A 19,156-nucleotide genomic window follows, 5' to 3' on the forward strand; every position below is an offset into this window, starting at 1 on the left:
ATGATAAAATAAATATACTATCATAAATTAAGGAATATGTACTACCTGTTTGTTATTACATTAGAGCAAACACAAAGTCTATGTAAAACACAAAAACAAACATTTATTTCTCCTTAACATGTCTGAGTTTGTTTGTATGAGGAAATCTCTGTTTCAGTCTGAGGATCTGGGGGTTAAGGGTATTCACTTCAACTGTGGGTCTATTTCACATGTGTTACACTGGGAGCAAGCAGAAGAGCCAGTGGCTCCCCGAGGCTTGCTCTTGACATCACAGTGGCAATAACATATTGGAGTGAGCCCTGCCCTACCACAAAAACGCTTTGCAAGTCCGCTCTTACCTATGCACTACCATCCCATCAGCCAAAGCAAGTCAGGTGCTCAAGTTCACAGTCAAGAGACTGGAGAGCACATTACAATCCATGAGGCCAAGGCAAGGATGTGGACCTAAAATACTATTAGAGGAGAGTTAAAAATTGAGATCAATAATAATACAGATGACAATAAAGTTTTTAAAATTATGAAGTATATCTACATATGATATTGCAGAAAGATCTCAAAGTAATGTAAAGTTAAAAACACAAGGTTCAGAAATTCATGAATACTATTTTTATGGAGAATATGGGACATATTTCCTTTCAGATCCAAATACAAATAAAAATGTGTATCAGAAATGTACATGGGTATATAAGGATGCCCACTGACTATGTTTATCTGTTACCTCTGCCAAGCACACCGTTGCTTTGGGTGGGGGTTTCATTACATACTTTGGTATTGATTTGTATTATTTTATAAGTACTCTAAAAAATTTACAATAAGCATAGAGTCTCAAACTTTATCCTTCAAATAGACTCTGTCTACTATATTCTTATTAAGGTCACAGTGGCAATCAAGTAAGAATTGAGAGAAAATTATTACTCTGAAATCCTTAAGTTATATGTATCCATAATCACATTTATTACTTTATGGTTCCCATATCCTTCCGAGGCTCAAGGATAAACAAGTTCAGTCATCTTACTCACTGAGCCCTTTCATATATGATTTTTTTTTTCTTCTTCTTTAATATTTCTCATTTTACTCTTCTTACTCTTAATCCAGCTTCTAATTGTCATTCATCTGGATTTAAAAGAAAAGAAGTCTTTAACCGGAAAGTTCATCTGTCTCTGCTCAGGCATCTGCCTTAAGATCAGTCAATTAATCAGTCACAGATGAATGGAAGAAACACAGAATACTACAAACTTCATTGCTTCTACGTTATGCCTTTTTAAGACCAACTCTAATGGTTTGATACTCAAGTTTATTTAAAATTTGGCAACTCCATCTCTTTTCTACAAATGTGAGAATTACATCTCTTTTTGTGGAAATCGTTATGTATAAATATGTATCTCCCTCTGCTCTCCTGCTTCTTAGTACACCCTTCTTTTTAGCCAGGTATTTTGTTTTTGTTTTTCCTTATTGATGCATAAATATATCATGTATCTTCTTTTAGGTTAGGGTCCTTTCTACAAATTCCCTCTTTTTCCCTTTCATTTGAGCTAAACAATCTTTTATTTTTTAATTTTTTTAAAGATTTTATTTATTTGACAGAGAGAGAGATCACAAGTAGGCAGAGAGAGAGAAGGGAGGAAGCAGGCTCCCCGCGGAGCAGAGAGCCCGACACGGGGCTCGATCCCAGCACCCTGGGATCACGACCTGAGCAGAAGGCAGAGGCTTTAACCCACTGAACCACCCAGGGGCCCCTGATCTAAACAATCTTTTAAAGCCCAAATAAAGTTTTATTTTTTCTAAGAGACTGTCTTGAACTCCAATCGCATAGTGCTCAATGGAGTGCAATATGAAATCTGCCTGCGGTAACATACTAGTCTTCTCTTTTTAAATCCATATAAGCTCACTGTAAGAACCATGACTAAATGTCATCTGTATTCCTCATGACTGAACAATGCTAAGTACTTAGTATATGCTTGATAAAATGTTATGGATCATCATGGTCATGGTAATCGTCTACTCTCTATCAAACAAGAGTTCAGGCTGTGAACTGTGGCTTTGGTGTCTTCTTGGGAAACACTGCCGTATTCATACGAATGCAGTGGAATGGACGTCTGTGAGTCACTTTCTTATCGCAGATCAACATCGTTGTCATTCATACAATACCTACAATATATGTTAAGCTGAACAGAATTCCCAATAGAAAAAAAGGGAAAAAAGTTGTTTTATATTCCTAACAAAAGAACAATTACCTAGATTTCTAATAGCACAATAATAACTAATACAGAAAGAAAATTATTAGTGTGAAGTAATCTAAACACTTTGTAAAACTCATGTTCTAATCAGATGACTCCTCCTTGAGAACTCTTCAGTGAAGGAAATAAACTCAGAAATATCCCCAGATTTATTTTATTTGTGTGAGCTATATGTCAACATATTTGGTTGTATTCTTAATTGGCAGAATTCATTACTGTTTTTAAGATTTTTTTTTCTTTAGAAATGTTAAATGTACGAGGTAATCCTGGATTATTTTCAATGTATGTCTGTTTCTGAATATTTTTCTTCCACTTTTCTCGCCTGCAGAGCATTTTTTTGGAAACAACTCCCTTAAATCCCTAAACCTTTTCTACCTGATTCTCTTCCCTTTCATTTATTCGGCACTGTTATTACTGAAGATGTTCTTTTGTAGGATTCTTTTGTGTGTCTTACTTCATTCTCCTTGAATCAAATTAACATTTTCTTTCCAGATATTTATCTGTCATTTTAGTTAAATTCCTTGACAGCAAACTAATCTATTTTCTGTTTAGTTTATGAGACTTTTCCAGAAAATTGCAGTACTATTTATAGAGAAAAGATATTTGCAAATACCTTCTATTTTTCACAGGAATATAATCTTAGCGTTGCTTCTAGAGGTAACTGCAAATGTGATCCGGGTTTTACTTATGTTTTTCAACATGATGTTTTTCACATGTCATAAAATAATGTACAGTTTTTAAACATGTCTACTTCTCCCACTGATGACATTACTGAGAATGCCCCCAAAATATGTAAAACCATAGAGACTTCACATTTAACAACAATGATGAAAAATACGAAGGGAAGATTAATCATGCACCTAAAATATATACTTAACAAAGAATTCTTATATATCTCTCTGGTGGAATATTCTGCAAAAGAGGCAATACTATTTGATCATAATTCTGGGCTACCTTAGAAATGAAAAGTTTTGTTCATAATGATCGTCATTCCACTACATAAACAAATGTAGTTTAAACAGGTAAGAAGCAGGCAGACAGATTCAAACTAGCTCAGTGTGTACACCCATTGGTGCAGCCTCACTAAACAAACCTGGGCCAAGCCCACAGTTCTGTGTGTCTGGAAAGTCGATTTCATATATTTATCAAGGGGTATCTAGACACTATGAGACAAAACTATGCTAACAAAACAAAAGAAACTGGTTTCTCCTGTCTTCTGTCATTCTATCCCCTATTCCTCCTGTTCCAGTCAAAACTTTCTCATTGCTTTACAAATGCATAAGCATTTGTGATTTTGTGACTTTTACTCATGCTCTGTAGTTTGTCTAAAATACCCTTCCCCATTCTTTCTGCTGAACAAACCCTTTCTCATACTTCCAAACCCAGCCTAAAGTGTGAACCACACCGTGAAATGTTTTTACTTTTTCAAAAGGACATATTCTCCCTGTTCTTGATTCTTCCCCAATATGATGTTTGTTACTTACTTAACATGTTGGACCATAATAGCGATTTGCTTCTGACACATGGCCTGGATGTATTAATTTATAAACAGACTCTAATTAATTTACGTTTAACAGTGAGAACAATAATTTTCCAATGGACTTGAATTCTCTCCTCTACTTAGCACACTGCTTTTCCCAGTATCAAGGTTCTGATATATCAAATTACCACCAACATGGTTGGGCGTCAAGATCTCTTGGGCCTTTTATAGATATAGCTAAGATCCATGAAGTTCCATAGAGTACCTAAAATGATGAATAGTCAACTGATAGAGGTGATCACCATATATTACGTGTAAAGCAAAGGTAACCAATTTGTTACTGCTCCGCATGTCCCCAGTGCACAGCATGAGCTATTGCAGCGCTCTTCAGTTGACGTTTCTGCAATGACAGAAATGTTCTACCATTGTCATGGTAGCCACTAACCACGTGTAACTACTGAATACTTGATATGTGGCTAATGCCACAAAACTGAATTTCAATTTTATTTAATTATAAATAATTGTAATCAAAATTGAAAAAGCCACATGTGGCTAGTGGCTCCCAAAGTAGAAAGCAGAGTCCACAGATTCAACCTACTATAGCTAGTCATATAGTATAATAAGATAATCCCATATATTATATTGTCTCAAAAATATAGGATATTTCATAAAATAAGACATCTTTTTTTCTAAAGTTATTTATTTGCCAGAGAGAGAGAGAGAGAGAGTACAAGCAGGGGGAGCAGCAGGTAGAGGAAGGAGAAGCAGACTCCCTGCCAAGCAGGGAGCCTGATATGGGACTTGATCCTAGAATCCTGGGATCATGACCTGAGCTGAACACAGATGCTTAACTGACTGAGCCACCCAGGTGTCCCAAACAAGACATCTTTAATAGATGCATAAAAATAGGAATCATAGTAAAAACCTAAACCATAATTTTTAGAGAAGGAGTAAGGGTGCAAATCATTTAGCAACTATTGAGTGTCAGTTATATGTTAATCACCATATTCGGTAAAATATGTGAAATATATATATAGACACACATTAATAGCAACAGGGTTTTTGTTGTTTTTTTTTTTAACTTGAGGACTTCACAATCTAAAAGAAAAGGATTTTTTACAAACAAATATTGATTTTGAGCTTTTCTATATATTTATACACACTATCCCCAATTTACTTGTCTATTTTGAGATATCAGAAAAGATCACATAGAATAACTTAATGGTTAATTTTCTGACAGTTAATCTAAACATTTAGATTTTTAAGAAATTTTCTCTAGAATGTAAACATATAAATGTATTTGAGTAATTGGATATTTTCTAAAATATGTAACAGTAACTTAAACAACAAAATGCATTTTATTAATAATTTATGAATAACAGAATCATGCACACCATTTTTAATGAATACGGTTTTTTTAACTTAAAAATCCAGAGTAAACATTTTTCTATATAATTATACATTTATAAGCTTCCTTTGATGAAAGTGTATTCATTTGGTATTTGGATCTTTTTTTTCTAATTCTATTTTATAGTCTGCTAGATAAATCCTCTTATTCGTTTGTTTCAATGGAGCTTGAATAAAGGTCATTTAAACTGGCTCACCTTTCTTATCCCCTGTGCTTTCCTATAATCTCTACATCCATTGTAAAAGGATCATAGCTTCCTTCTCAATATACCTTTTCAGTATGAGGAGAAATATTAACATTTCATTAAATAAACCTGAGCCTATTAGAATTTAAATCCACACTTTTGTGTGTGTGTTTTGTGTGTGAAAATTATTGAGTTCCTTTGTAAACTCTAAGCAATCTTACTGAACTTGCTGGCTATCAATTATTTTGCAATTCTGATATGCAACTAACACAGTACATAAATGTTAAAGTTTAATATTATGATGGAAAATTCTTCCAAAAGCAATGTTTTTAATATCATAAACTGAGATCTTCAAGTTATGGCTCCAACCCCTGTTGAGTTCTCTGACGTCCTCCTTTAGTAGGATAATTCTTGGTTATATTATTTTTCCGAAAATATAAAGCTGAGTTGTTAACAATTAAATATAATGTCACCAGGACACAATAAATAATGAGATCCACTTTTTCTACTTTAGTACAAAAAAGCAATATGATTCCTTTTATTTGTGATACTTACAATGAAATTCTTACTTGCTATTTTAAGAAACAATGTATGTTCTTACTCGTTGTTATCAGAACCAATATGGGTGCAACTCAATTAGTTCAGATAATTTGTCGATCACCCATAGCGTGTACAATATTGCAATAAATTCTAATGAGGAATGTAAGCAGGACCAGAACCAGTCATTCCATCTCCTCGCATTTGATTTCTCAGACTGTCCTACACATTTTATGCTGCTTTTACCGCAGGAAAAATTTGCCTCTTAGCTTAATTATATTAAAAAATCCCATAGAGATAGAACCTTACTCAATCAAAACTATCAGTGTCAGTTTACTTTATTATTATCCCCCAGTATCTGAATGCCATCTCGTTCAGCTTCCTTGCCTACAAAGCCTTGTACAAGTATCTTGTTATTAGCTATGCTAATTGACATCAGATAATCCATTGTCACCTACCCAATAGTTATCTTACTCCTCATCTTTGCTAACAGAAGCTTGGTTTGTTCACTGTTCTCTGACTATACATGTCCCTCAGGGATGAATAATATCCCCAGAGAATGAGATACGAATTGTCTGTGCTAACATAGCTGGCTTCATAAGTCTTACCAACTTCAGGCATATGGAATAGTTCTAGTCAATGATACACACAGAAAAAACTTTCAGACTGCTTCCTCTTTAACTGCCTCCGCTAATTGCTGTATGAATGTCGCATTGGGAGCTACTAACGGCATTTTTTGATTCTGAGGAACTAAAACTAACATGCTGAGAACGGCAGAACAGAAAGATGGAAAAAAATAAACTGTCACTTGTGATTTTGTTAAAATGAATTTGTTATGAATCATGTGAAATAGTATGCTTCCTCTACGTTTAAAGGTAATCAGCTTTAGTTTTATGCAGCCAACAGTACTCTGATTTATCTAAGTACCCATTTATTGTACAACGCATACATACCCTGGATATGCTGTCTAGTAACTCATCTACCTTCTAACCTCGAATGTTGACCATTTGAACCAAATACCTTTGACTTTGCTTTTTATTCCAGGAATAATATCTCCACTAGAAAATGGCTACGACGGGGGGCACCTGGGTGGCTCAGTCAGTTAAGCATCAGACTCTTGATTTTAGCCCAGGTCATGCCTTGGTCTCTACACTCAGCATGGTGTCTGCTTGAGATTCTTCTCTTTCCCCCTCCCTCTGCCCCTCCCCACTCCCTGCTCTCTCTAAAAAAAAAAAAAAAAAAAAAAAGGAAAGATAAGAAAAGAAAAGATTAAAAAAAGAAAAAAAAGGCTACCAGAGTATTAAAATATTGGCCAAGGAGTTGTCCATATTTAAAGACATTCTGAAGTATTTCCAGATAGGGTAAGACTTACAGCTCTAATGCTAGCACTGTATTGAGTATCCCACAACAATGCACGACCACCCTTAAATTCAGGTAAGTTTCTCTTTACCCACATCATAACATAATCTAATATTGTGTTCACTTTATTTCAATCTTAACATGAATGGTTACTCTTTATCCCACATACATTAGTTATTACAAGACCTAATGTATTATAATAAAAAATATAAAAATAAAACCTTTAAACTTCTACTTATACAAAGTCAGTGAGTCTAAAATTGATTTATTAAGTATATTTTAAAGCACAAAGAACTTCTCAGACAGAAAACATACAATAGCTAAAACTTCCCAATGTGTGCAACATCTGGTGTGGTGATTCCCCTTTGTGACTTGTGGTGAAAAGTTTTTCTGTTGTATTTATTATACATGTGTGAGCTCACAAATGTAAATTCCAATTCAGAAGATTTAGCTCTGATATCTGGATTCTAAAAATGCTAGTTAGGTAATTGTGACATAAATTTCACTTGAAAACTACCTGATAAGCCCTTATGAACATTGAGAGATACTCTATAAGCCAGCAGCACTGAATATCAAAAATAACTATTCAGAATAAAGAGAAAAGGGAATAATGATATTCTCTGAATAGGTCACTGAAACTAAATTCAGGGAAGCTAGCTGTGATGTTTTCTTGCTTATTTGTTTTGTTTCTTTTGTCAATAATATGTGCATTTCCATTTTGTTGGATATAATAAATCTGTCTCGTTATTCTTTGTTCTTTCCTTTTTGGGAAAGAAATGATTGAAAACATCCACTAACAAAAGCTATAGTGTCCCAGGACCAAGTATGTATGTGTGTGTGTGTGTGTGTGTATATATATATATATATATATATATATATATATATATGTAGTTTTTACAGCTAGTTCTATTGGCTGCAGGTCTGTTCTGTTTTATTTTGTTTTGTATTGTTTTGCTTTTGTTGAGACATAACAAATAGAGTACAAGATATAATTTATATTTTGGGTTTAAATAAAATGACACAGAGACAAACATGTCTAGGTTAGAGCCACATCTTTAGAAAAGGAAACATTATCTTGGAAATAGACCTTACAGAGGGTCTAGTCCACATCCTACCTCAGAATAATCTACACTGTTGAGTGGACATAGAGCCCCATGCTGTTTCCAGATTGCTGGTAATGCTTGCCAAAAGAATAGAGATGTTTAGTTGTTTTTAAAATATGCCAAAATCTTCTTCAACTAATCAGTTAATTCCAAAAATATTTCCTCAAAATAGTAAAAAAAAAAAAAAAAAAACACAAAAGATAAATTCAATGGCGAAGCTTATCATCACAATGATAAAAGCAATGAACGAAAACCACCAAGTGCTTCGAGCATATATTACACAGTTAACCCAACTGAAGGAAAGCATTGTCTGGGAGTGTTCTGTCAGGAACTGGTATTTCAGCTGAGAGCTGAAGGATAAACAAGTGATAAGAAGACAAAGATGGGGGCGAAGAGTGGGAAGACCTTCTCAAGGCAACACAAAGTACAAAGGCTCTGAGTTAGCAAGAAACATTATAGATTTAAGAACATGAAAAATTGAGAAAAAAAAACATAAGGGATGGAGCAATGGGGATGAATTTCAAAGAGTAGATTTTGAAAACTGTTTATTCCAACAGTTTTTGGAACTAATATTGGCTGAGAGAAGCATTTGGACAGGAAGAGGAGTAGATTTGAGGAGGCCAGATTGTAAGCTACTGAGGTAGCATGAACTATGGTATTAGCAATGGAGAGAAGAGAACATACAACTTAAAATCAACAAGAGCTTATTTAGATTGGATGTGAAGTGCAGGAGAAGGTTTTTCCCTTCTGTGATTAGACAAATGTGTGTGCCTTTCACTGAAATAGGGAACAGAGGAAAAGGGCATATTTGGAAAAAAACTTTTTTGGACACATTTGCTTTCAAGAGTCTTTCGAAACATCCAAGTGGAAATGTCAGGCCAACTTTTAGATATATATGTTTAGAATTCAGAAAAGACAAAGATCTGGCTAGGCCTGGCATATCAATAGGAAGAGAGGAAATGGCATGAGTAAAATTGACAGAGTGCCTAGAAGAGGTCAAGGATTAAGGCTGGATACAAGATTTAAACTTATTAAAAGAAAGTTTGGCAAAAAGTCATTATTTAAGGAGACTCAAATATTCTACATACTGAATTCAAAATATATTACTATTAGGCTAAGCTAAATTACCAACTGATTGTCAAAATATTTATCCACAAATAAAGGTGGATAGGGTATTAAATACCAATATTTCCTTATTGCTTTAGTGGTAACTATAAGCAAGATTTGGACTGCAAACTATCTTCATTTTTTTGTCAGATTCACTAGTACTTTTCCAGATTCCCTAATCTGCATCTTTGCCCTATATGTGTTCACATCTGCTTATGTCAGATATGTAACTCCACTTTACTGAAGAGGATATGTTGTTGGAAGAAAAATATCAGTCTATAGGTCGTCAAATGCTCTATATTCAATTTCTTTAAAAACTTGAATGATACTTTTATTGTTTTAGCTATTTCTATGCCAATGTGAAAATTCATAAATTTATGAAACACTGTAAATTCTGGAGGTGTGACTCTCCACTAGGTCTTCTACTTGGAAGTGACAATAAATGTCATTCTGAAAACACCTTGCACCCAGTGCCTGCAGAAGCTGCACTGATTTTAGGTGAGTACAAGACTATTGCTGAGATTAAACATCATTGAAAAAGACTTCCTCATTATTTAGAAACTTCTCTCTCCATACAAATATCATAATGTTGTATGCCTGAAACTAATATAATGCTATATGTCAATTACTCTTCAATAAAAAAAGGTAACAACCTATCCCTCCGATTGCTCCCTCTCTCATACACCAAATGACCCTTAAGTTCAGGAACTGGGATACAATCTCCTACTTGCTATTCCACAGACTATGAGATGTTTTTCTTTTTCTTTTTCAGATTTTATTTACTTATTTGACAGAGAGAGACACAGCGAGAGAGGGAACACAAGCAGGGGGAGTGGGAGACAGAGAAGCAGGCTTCCCGATGTGCAGGGAGCCCGATGCGGGGCCCGATCCCAGGACCCTGGGATCATGGCCTGAGCTGAAGGCAGCCACTTAACCGATTGAGCCACCCAGGTGCCATTTTTTTTAAGGTAAGATGTTTTTCTATGCGAGTAGAGCAACATGTGGCACATAGTTAAGTGCGGGATAACTGTTTGAAAAGGAAGTGAATAAACACTCTTCATACACGTAGCTGTTGCATTACTGCCTCCACCGTTAGGTGTAGGTAAAATACAAAAACTGCACTGGACCACGAGAGCAGGATTTTCCTGTATTCATGTCAATTAGCATAAAGACTCTTTAGACAACACACATCCTGTGTATGTGCAAAATGAGGCATAAAATGTTGAGTCTGATTTTGGTCACTGTGATTCCTGAGAAGCTGTTGGAGATTTTATCACAAAGCAAAACTACTCCTACCCACTGCTTCTTCACAAACACATGGATATTTATCCATCACCTCTAGTAGTCTAGATGTTAAATTTTCTTTTCATTCTAGTACAATGGAATCATTCTATAAAATTGCCATTGAACATTGAACACTGAATTAGTTCATTAATATTAATACTGAGCCATTGCACAGGGTTAGGTTTTCTGAGCCTCTGGTCACAATATTTTGCTAATCTATCAGTATATAATTTTTTTAGGTATGTTTCTTATTATATGTGTATTGTTGATTCATTAATATTGAACTCATGACCATCAACACATTTAGATGTAATGCATGTCTCCATGAAGCTGACTTAAAGCATGAACTTTCCCTGATGGCACACCTCCGTCTTCTTATACTTAGGAATACCAGTCAGCCCTGTATGCTTGGAGGACACCTCAAGCAGTGAATCATCAACAGAAAGTACAAAAGTGCTAAAACATCACACCACCACAAGGACACTCATTTATAGCAGAAGAGCTAAAACGAGAAGTCAGTGTCTCCCCATGCCTTGCCTGACCTCAACCAGGAACGTGCACAGCAGGGAACTCAACTTCTTCATGGCCCCGCATATGTCCACACATGTCTGCAAATGACCTCAAAAGCATTATGAGAAGTGACTTTGGGGTTACAAATAAATGTTGGCAGGCAAGCTAATTCGCAAATACAGATTCCACAAGCAATCCACTGTATTTCAGTGGGTCACAAAAGGTATATCTTCTCAAAAATTTTTATTGGTGGCCATATTACTCAAAGACAGGAAAGCAGTGACTAATGATGCATTTCTTACATAATAATGAAAAGAAAATATTTATTAAAAATGGCAGAGTAAAACCCCCAGTAAAACTTAATTATATGTTGACTCTGAGTAGCTTTATATCAAATTGAGTAAAAATCAATTACAACTTTCAGGTTTTCCTGAAATAGCAAATAAGGCAAAGAAAACTGCTGATTCCCTCCCAGTAGGTTTTCTACCAACTAAATGACTTCAGATTTCTGCCTTTGTACCTGGCATTATTTTCCAGTCTCTTAATATCAAATTATAATGTTTCTAATATTTTAGAAGATTTGTCTACTCTGTTCCTAGAAAACAGGGATTATGTATTTCATATTATCCCTTTTGCGTATATTTAAATATCAGGCACAATATTGCATCTAGAAGGGTGTTGACAGTTGAACTAATCCTTCTCTACACATTACATGTGAGAAAACTGAGCTCAAGGAAAGTTAAGTGATGAACATTTCCACACAGAACTTTAAAAATTCAGGACTAGATTAAATATATGGTTAGTTTGACAATGAAACAACTTATCTTACACTGAATTTTTTGAAGTTTTGTCTACAGCATACACTAAATTACCCTTGGTTTAAAAGCAGAACCCAAATAATTAAGAAGCCAGAAACAGCTCTAAACCAATCATCTGGCTTTTGAAGGTACACTATGATCAAATAATTCCCATGATATTCTTTCTTTTTTCCAGGTTCTCCACCTGACATTTCTGGTTTTATTTTATTTTTTTTCCTTTTCAATACACATTTCTCTCAGTTGTGTATTTTTAATGCAGGGCTTTTGCTTTGAGAAACCACAAACTGGAACAAAGCAAGTTCATACCCCCTAAAAGATTGGATGTGAAAAATAATCATGGGTGACTGCTTGGTTTACCTTGAAAATATAGTGAGAATAGAGTTCTACTTTCTGTTCATTATTAGTTGCAAGGTGACTCTGAAATAAATACAGGTCTGTTACTTTCTCATACAGTATGGTGGTGTTGCAAAGAAGTTTTTTGACCTTCTGATGCATAATAGTACTTTGCAGACACATAGGAGTTATTAAAAAATGTTTGCTAAATGATTGTTAAATGGCTGAATGGTGGCATTGATTTAAATAAGACCTTGAAGTACTTTTATAGGCACATCTGGTTTTCCTTCTCCATCAGCTTTTTAATTCAAATTAATCACTTGAGCCACAACCTGCCCAAATTAGCAGAACATCCAGTTTCCCATTCTTGAGACTTAAAATTTAAAAATAATACTGAAATTTTAATCAGCCCAAAGCCAACCTTGTTTCTAAATACCAGGAAGAGATCTGCCTCAAGACCTTTGATAATTCAAATGCATATACAATGTCAAGTTGTTCTCAAAGCTTTCACTACCACATTTAATACTAGTGCTGCTCCTTTTGATGTGTATCTATTCCTCGATAAAGCTTTTACTAAGCCATATCCCCTGGGAAGCACAGTAATTAGTGAGGAATGTGATCCTGCTCTCTTGTTTGTCTGAATCTTTGATGGGTATTAAAATAAGAACACTCCAGTGTCTACTTTCACATCTAGCCATTGCTCCCAGATAAGGCCTCACAGTGGGGATGTCTCAGCTGGGTAAGAGGAAGACTCCAGTGTTAGCCACAGTCGGGGACACACCCAGGTCTCCTCAGCTGCCTGTCAGACCTGGATATTGAGCTGAGGACACCAGCTTTCCTTCAGGATGAGCTCCCCAGTAGACAACGGGGTATATTTACAGCCATTCAACCATAGTTAGGATCATCTCTGTTTGTCAGAAAGATCCTAAAAACACTGAGCCTCAAAAGGTAATAAGGCAGATTCTATCTTCTTTCCTTCTAAGGAAGTTTCTTAGCATCATTACAAAAATAACTAAAAAGACCATTGCAAATCAAGAAAGGTCTATCACAAAAGATTCCTAGGGCAATGGGATGGATGGTCCTTAGATTTACACAACAAACGGGAGCACTCACAGTTGCTCTTCTCTGAACAAAAGATTTATCCTCTGGATGACTCCCTGTGTCCAGCTGACAGAAAAAAATATATATATAGAGAGAGAGAAAACTTTAAAGTGACAATCTCTTCAAGCCCTTCTTACCTCAGAGCCCATGTTCATAAATTATGCCACACATATTCAGTTGTTCCAAATCCGATTTTTCTTCATAATATTCTCTCTTGTTTTCCTCCTCCATCTTCACCCTAGACTAAGTCCTTTTGAGTCTTCATTAAAATTTGTTGCTAGGGCACTTGGGTGGCTGTTGGTTAAGCATAGGACTTGATTTAGGCTCAGGTCATGATTTTGGGGTCAGGGTTTACTTGAGGATTCTCTCCTCGTCTTCCTCTGCACTCCCCCCACATCTCTCTCTTTCTCTCAAATAAATAATCTCTTTAAAAAATTGTTGCTAATATTTACATTACGTAAACATTTTCATATGTCTTACCTCACCATAATCTTTACCACTACATTGAGAAAATAGAAACAATGACACTAAAAATGTTTCTGCTTCTACAGAAAATCTGCACACCTACTACACCCGCTGCCCCATTTTCTAGCTTCCTTACCTATAAAATTTATAAGACCAAGTATTTAATAAAGCTTGTCTAGAAACTGAGAAGAGTAAATTATGTATTAACTGTAACCTAGAATGGAAGGTGACAGATTATTCTGTTGATGAAGAAGAAAGCTGGATTTTAATTAAAAAATTAAAAAAAAAACATTTGAATATTTGTGTGTCAGACACTGCTGTAATATTGTCTCATTTGATACTCACAACTAACCCTAAGAGGTATTTGTCGTTTTATCCACATACAAATCAGAAAACACAGATTTGAGAGTCAAGCCTAAAATAAGGCCTTCCGTAAGGTCAGAGAGTTTCCTGCTTTCCTTGAAGAAGTCAGCACCTGTGAGTTCTTCAGCAGCAAGGAAACGAATTTTGCCAAAAAGCATGGGAGATACTAAGAAGATCCTGAGCCTGGAATGAATCCCCAACACTGCAACCCCCTTGAGACCTGAACAGGGGACCAAGATGGGTTGTGTCTGGACTCCTGACCACAAAAACCGTGATACAATAAATGTTTTATTTTAAACTATTAAATTTGTAGTAATTTATTTTGCAGCAATAGAATTAATACATCGGTCAAAGTTCACACACCTAGCAAGTGTGGAAATCAGAATTTGAAGCCAGGGATGCCAGATCCGCAAAACCAACTAAGTGAATAATCCCTACCATTTCTGTTTGGTAGAAGAACAAAAAGACAGACAGAGAGATAGATAGATACCAGATAAATGATAGGTACATAAACAGTTGTGCAGCTAGAGAAGACAGACATTGTTATCTAAGTTATTCTAACTTAGAAATACAGGACTTCTAAGCCTCTAGTATATTTAAAAACAACAACAACAAAAAACACAAACCAACTTAAGTCACCTAAGTCCAAGATGTAAAAGGCACAAAGGCTGTTTTTATCACTAACATGAGTTCTAAAAGGGGTCATTTAAACTTCAGGATATAAAAAAGGAATGCAAAATTACCAGTAATGGATAATGCCTATGAGAACACTATATAATAAATTTTAAAAATGAAGTAGAAGTAAGTGAGAATCTCTTTCGAGTCATGCTTTGAAATCCTAAGCTAATTTTTTTCTAAACAAACCTGACTTGACATTTTAATTTTGAGAAAAGTTTTATTTTTTCCTAGGCAGTTCTGATATATTGTTCCTCTTTCCCTGAAAAACCATTAATTCTTGGCTAGAGGCCCTGTTACAGTGCTTATTGGATGTGAGCACAGAATTCGGAATCAGACAACACGGGTTCAAGTAGTGCTAACACTTATTGGCTTATGAACTTTGAGTATTCTTTAATTACCAAAATCTCACTTTCTCATTTCTAAATGGAAATGATAATAACAGTTCCTACCTGTCCATGTTGCTATAACTGTAAAATGCCACAGTGTCTTTAAATTGCTTAGGATATGTCTAATGTCATCGAATGCTCATAAAAAAGCTTCCCTTGGGTATTACTTATTCAGGCACAAGGACTGAGAACAACTGGCTTGCGCAAGGAGCCATTATAATGATAACAACTCAAGTCCTAAGGATTTCAGTATCAGAAATCACACTTCTCAGGTAGATTTTAAAGATCTCAAGAGCAGAGTCATGTTTGACAAACATCGGCTACGTGCTAGGAACAGTGGCAGACATTCCTATCTCATAAGTCGTTTTCTTAATCTCCACCCAAACTCTCAAGGGTGTGCATTAATGCCTCATTTTCACATGGGGAAACCCCTATAGATAAAGAGCTCCCGAAGATCTAGGGCAAAGTACAAAACTAGGTTTTTCTTTGTTTCCGCTGTTTACACACAGGGAACAGCAAAGCCCTAAACTAAAATTAACATTTCTTTTCAGTATCACTCCTAAAGCAGTGTTTCTCAAACTTGTAACACAAGCAAAGCAAGTGAAGCTATTGCCAGGTTGCTGTGAAAAACGTATTGGATCACTTCTCTGCTGGCAACGCTGAGCTGGATCTGCTAAGCACTCAGTTTACACGAAGGTAGCTAGAACTTGCTGAATCACGGCTAGGTTCCCAGGCCCTTACGTTGGTCCCACACTACTGTGTTTGGACAATACACAAATCAGCCAAAAAGAGGCATAAATGGTAACAAAGGAAAGACAACTTGAAATACAGAATTACACAAATGAGTGGTATATAATACCCATACCCACAAAGCAAGAATGAAAAACTGAAATTCAAGTTCATGCCACTGGTGGGTAGAATGTCCAAATTTATATTACCTGTATGTTCATAAGTGCAAAAATAGACAACGAATGGTTTCTGACTAAAGAAATAACTGGAACCAGTGTATAATAATTGAATAAGTGAATGGGGAAATATTTTGGGAACATATTTGAAACCATCTGTGTCATCATGGAGAGATTGAGAGTGATAAATGAAAAATGTTTATACCTGAGTATACCATGTACCATACTTTAGTAATACTGTGTTTCACATAATTCTGAGATTGGTATGACTCATGTAATATGGCTTATAACACATATCCAGGCAAAACTACATGCTAGTCTATCCAAGATTTATATAAAAACAGTTGTACTCATTTCAAAATGCCTGATATGACCCTCGCTCTTTAGTCACTTGGAACTGTGTTCCCACTGCTGTGGCTTAAGGGCTAGAAATCTCTTCTGTCTCATAGACAATGTTCATTCTCTCTGTATATCTTGACTATAGTGACCTACTTCTTCATCATTTGGGTGAGTAAACCTTGTTTGATTTATTCAAATACTGCCTATGTCTGCTCTATCTATCCATATGTTCATACTATTGACATGTATCAAGAGAATCTTTGCTCAGATATGTCATTCCTAAAGTGGTTAATATTCTAATAATATTAATATTATATAATTATAATATTATATTATTATATTAATATTCTAATATTCTAATCTACAAGGGAGAATCACTGCATACTTTTATACACAGATATGTTAATACTTAATATGCACAGATATATATATATACATACATTTTACAGAAACAGTGCAGATTTACTGTACAGATAAAGATACAAACATACAAATTTATTTTTCATTGAGTATCTTAAGGAGCTTCGGTCTCGGAGAATAAATGTATGTAATGTTGACTGAAGCTTTGAACTCCATTCAGCTCAGTTCCAATTACAATTAACTTTTTTTTTTCTTTTCAAAATGTTAAGACGTTATTTGCAAAGCTTCTTCTTTGTTGCACAGAAAGTAAAAATGCTATTACAGTCTTGGTGTAACTGATAGCCGCAGATGGTTCATTCACCAACCCCAGCTCTCCACGCTATTGCAAGAGTCTTACATGAAAACCTAACATTGCAGGGGTGCCTGGGTGGCTCAGTGGGTTAAACCTCTGCCTTCGGCTCAGGTCATGATCTCAGGGTCCTGGGATTGAGCCCTGTGTTGGGCTCTCTGCTCAGCAGGGAGCCTGTTCACCATCACCACCACCCCCCGTCTGCCTCTCTGCCTACTTGTGACCTCTGTCTGCCAAATAAATAAAATCTTGAAGAAGAAGAAGGAGGAGGAGGAGGAGGAGGAGGAGGAGCAAAGAAAACCTAACAATGCTTACAATTTTGTTGGGATGAAGTCCCCCAGTTTGGGGACAGTGGATTTCCCAGAGGGACTAAATGGAAGAAGGTAGAATGTCGGAATCGATTCTTTGGCTCTTTAGGTGGGTAGGTGTTCTGGGGTTTGTATCACAGCTACGTTTTGTTTTTTTTTTTTTGTTTGTTTGTTTTTTCAAAACAGCTACCAACCCAGACAAGCAGTCCAACCACAACTGAACAGTTCTTTTTTTGCAGATTATTCAGGGTCTTGATCATCTTCTTCTTCATCTCCTTCACCTTCTCTCTTCCTCTTTTCGTCTCTCCCACTTGCTTCCATCATTTTATCTGCGTATTGGTCCTCCCTCTCTTCACCTCCACCAACGTCATCACGTTCAAGTTCTACATTGTCCACACTGACTTCACCTTCATCCTCTTCCCCTTCCACACCTTCGTCTTTGTCTTTATCCTTTTTATCATCAAATTCTTCCTCCTCACCATCCTCATCTTCATCTTCTCCTTCTTCTTCCTCCTCTTTTTCACACACACCATCCACCTTGACATCAAAGCAAGAGGCTTCCCAATCCTCCTGTCACAGCTCTCCAGGTAGGTCCACTGGGACAGGAGTTTGAAGACACTCTCTCCGCCGTCATTCAGTTTTGTAACCTCACAGTTAAACAGATCCAGGCTTTTCAGATATTCCAAATTTTTCAAAGGCTCCAAGATGATAATCTTTGAGTTTATTTCCATGTAAGTTAAGCAGTGCAAGATTTGGAAGTTTTTCTGCTAGCATGTCCAGACCTCCAAAGATTCTATTGTCACTAAACTCAAGCTTTTTCAATTTAGGTAGTTTGGGGAGATCTGAAACTGAAATCAAGCCTGTATTTATTAAACCAAGGAATTCCAAGTGCACACATTCATCTGTGAAGATCTCAATTTTCCAATCATATGGTTTGCAATTATCCAGGACAAGTTCTCAGACATCCGCCAAGGTCCAGTTCCTCAGCCCCAGCTGGACCTTCCTCTTCATGTCTGTGTTTCCTTCTTCCCTTCTCTTCAAACTTAACTTTGCCAGGTCAGGGGCAGAACAGAGAGAGGCTCCCTGGCCTCACAGTAAGGGCCCTTCGGAAGGGTCTGCCAGTGGCAGAGGCCAGATGCCGTCACAGGTGGTGGATGGGCAGGTGAGTGAACCCCGGGAGCCCCAATTCACTTTTTTTTGTGGGTTTTCTATTATATAATATTGTGGGAATTACACTGTGGTTATCTTAAAAAAAAATGGCACATTTAATTTTTTTCAAATGTTAACTTTTATTTATTATTTTTTAATTTTTTTCAAAGATTTTATTTATTTATCTGACAGACAGAGACCACAAGTAGGCAGAGAGGCAGGCAGAGAGAGAGGGGTAAGCAGGCTCCCCGCCGAGCAGAGAGCCCGATGCGGGGCTCGATCCCAGGACTCCGAGATCGTGACCTGAGCCCAAGGCAGAGGCCCAACCCACTGAGCTACCCAGGCGCCCCTCAAATGTTAACTTTTAATAGAATAGGCTATATGTACCTTTTT

At 36.2% G+C, this 19,156-nt stretch overlaps 1 pseudogene; it reads right to left on the bottom strand.

Annotated features, from left to right (window-relative positions):
* Window positions 1-17,854: 17,854 nt before the first annotated feature.
* On the bottom strand, window positions 17,855-18,625 carry LOC111162020 (annotated as a pseudogene).
* Window positions 18,626-19,156: the final 531 nt, after the last annotated feature.

Source organism: Enhydra lutris, unplaced genomic scaffold (assembly GCF_002288905.1).
Source record: "Enhydra lutris kenyoni isolate GAN:26980312 unplaced genomic scaffold, ASM228890v2 scaffoldscaffold1, whole genome shotgun sequence".
In the NCBI taxonomy this organism is placed as follows: Eukaryota; Metazoa; Chordata; class Mammalia; order Carnivora; family Mustelidae; genus Enhydra; species Enhydra lutris.